Genomic DNA, 2,500 nt, shown 5'->3' with positions numbered 1-2,500 from the left:
GGCGGGGCTTTACCTAGCAGAGACTTGTAGATAACCTGTAGCCCGTGGGTTTGGCGACGAGTGTGAAGTGAGGGCCAACCAACGAGAGCATACAGGTCGCAATGGTGGGTAGGGTATGGGGCTTTGGTGACAAAAAGGATGGCACTGTGATAGACTGCATTAAGTTTGTTGAGTAGAGTGTTGGAGGCTATTTTATAGATGACATCACCGAAGTCGAGGATCGGTAGGATGGTCAGTTTTACGAGGGTATGTTTGGCAGCATGAGTGAAGGATGCTTTGTTGCGATATACGAAGCCGATTCTAGATTTAATTTTGGATTGGAGATGTTTAATGTGAGTCTGGAAGGAGAGTTTACAGTCTAACCAGACACCCAGGTGTTTGTAGTTGTCCACGTATTCTAAGTCAGAGCCGTCCAGAGTAGTGATGCTGGACGGGCGAGCAGGTGAAGGCAGTGATCGATGAGTAGCATGCATTTAGTTTTACTTGCGTTTAAGAGCAGTTGGAGGCCACGGAAGGAGAGTTGTATGGCATTGAAGCTCGTCTGGATGTTAGTTAACACAGTGTCCAAAGAGGGGCCAGAAGTATACAGAATGATGTCATCTATGTTGAGGTGGATCAGAGAATCACCAGCAGCAAGAGCAACATCATTGATGTATACAGAGAAGAGAGTCGGCCCGAGAATTGAACCCTGTGGCACACCCATAGAGACTGCCAGAGGTCCGGACAACAGGCCCTCCAATTTGACACACTGAACTCTATCAGAGAAGTTGTTGGTAAACCAGGCGAGGCAATCATTTGAGAAACCAAGGCTGTCGAGTCTGCCAATAAGAATGTGGTGATTGACAGAGTCAAAAGCCTTGGCCAGGTCGATGAATACGGCTGCACAGTAATGTCTCTTATCGATGGCAGTTATGATGTCGTTTAACTTCTTGGGGCTATGTGGGACGATAGCGTGCCACCCGTGGTGCACCCTATCAACAGCAGGTGCATTTCAAGAGCGGCAAATTTGAAACCAAATAAATGTCAAAATTCAAATTTTTCAAACATACAACTATCTTACACCCTTTGAAAGATAAACATCTCCTTAATCTAACCACGTTGTCCGATTTCAAAAAGGTTTTACGGCGAAAGCATAAAGTTAGATTATGTTAGGAGAGTACATTGACAATAGCTGTGTGTAATGTTAAATCGGGTACGTTTTTTATCCAGCCGTGAAAATACTGCCCCCTAGCCATAACAGGTTAAAAAGAGATCCCATCCAGCATAATAATAATAACTTCATAATAATACAATTACCATGTTAAACCCACAAAAATATTGTTTTTTCTAAAATAGAATTCCTCTACAGTCTTCATATGCAAGCATTTTTTAACCTAAATCATTGAAGAAGCAATTTTAATTCCTCCAAAAAAATCACAGGTATCCCTTTTGTTTTTCCTCATGACCTGTTATTGTTATTAATAATAAGGTTACATAATGAATAATGAATGCAGAGAAAGAAGTGTGATTAATAATAAGGTTATATAATGAATAATGAATGCAGAGAGAGAAGTGTGATTAATAATAAGGTTACATAATGAATAATGAATGCAGAGAGAAGTGTGATTAATAATAAGGTTACATAATGAATAATGAATGCAGAGAGAGAAGTGTGATTCCAGACTAGACTGCAAATTATGAATTATAGATAAACATTCCTGTTCTGAGGTCCTGTTTGAAGAATAACAATGTAAGAATGCATATCCCGGTCCCCCTGAAAAACCCTCAGAGAGTGGGGTCACGGCCTGGGTCAGCCATTATCAACAGTAACCATAGAGCAATTTAGGGTTAAGTGCCAAGCTCAAAGGTACAGCAACAGAGTTTTCACCTTGTCACCTCAGGAATTTGAACCAGTGACCTTTCAATTACTGGCACAACACACTAACCTCTAGGCCACCTGCCACCGGGACTAGGCCACCGGGTCTAGGCCACCTGCTGCCGGGACTAGGCCACCTGCTGCCAGGACTAGGCCACCTGCTGCCAGGACTAGGCCACATGCCGCCGGGACTAGGCCACATGCCACCGAGACTAGGCCACCTGGACTAGGCCACCTGCCGCCGGGACTAGGCCACCTGCCGTCGGGACTAGGCCACCTGCTGCCGGGGACTAGGCCACCTGCCGCCGGGACTAGGCCACCTGCCGCCGGGACTAGGCCACCTGCCACCGGGATTAGGCCACCTGCCGCCGGGACTAGGCCACCTGCCACCGGGACTAGGCCACCTGCTGCCGGGACTAGGCCACCTGCTGCCGGGACTAGGCCACCGGGACTAGGCCACATGCCACCGGGACTAGGCCACCTGCCGTCGGGACTAGGCCACCTGCCGCCGGGACTAGGCCACCTGCCACCGGGACTAGGCCACCTGCCGCCGGGACTAGGGCCACCTGCTGCCGGGACTAGGCCGCCGGGACTAGGCCACCTGCTGCCGGGACTAGGCCGCCGGGACTAGGCCACCTGCCGCTG

The sequence above is a fragment of the Salmo salar genome, chromosome 27, assembly GCF_965601325.2.
Source record: "Salmo salar chromosome 27, fSalSal1, whole genome shotgun sequence".
In the NCBI taxonomy this organism is placed as follows: Eukaryota; Metazoa; Chordata; class Actinopteri; order Salmoniformes; family Salmonidae; genus Salmo; species Salmo salar.
This window is presented reverse-complemented; position numbering follows the sequence as displayed.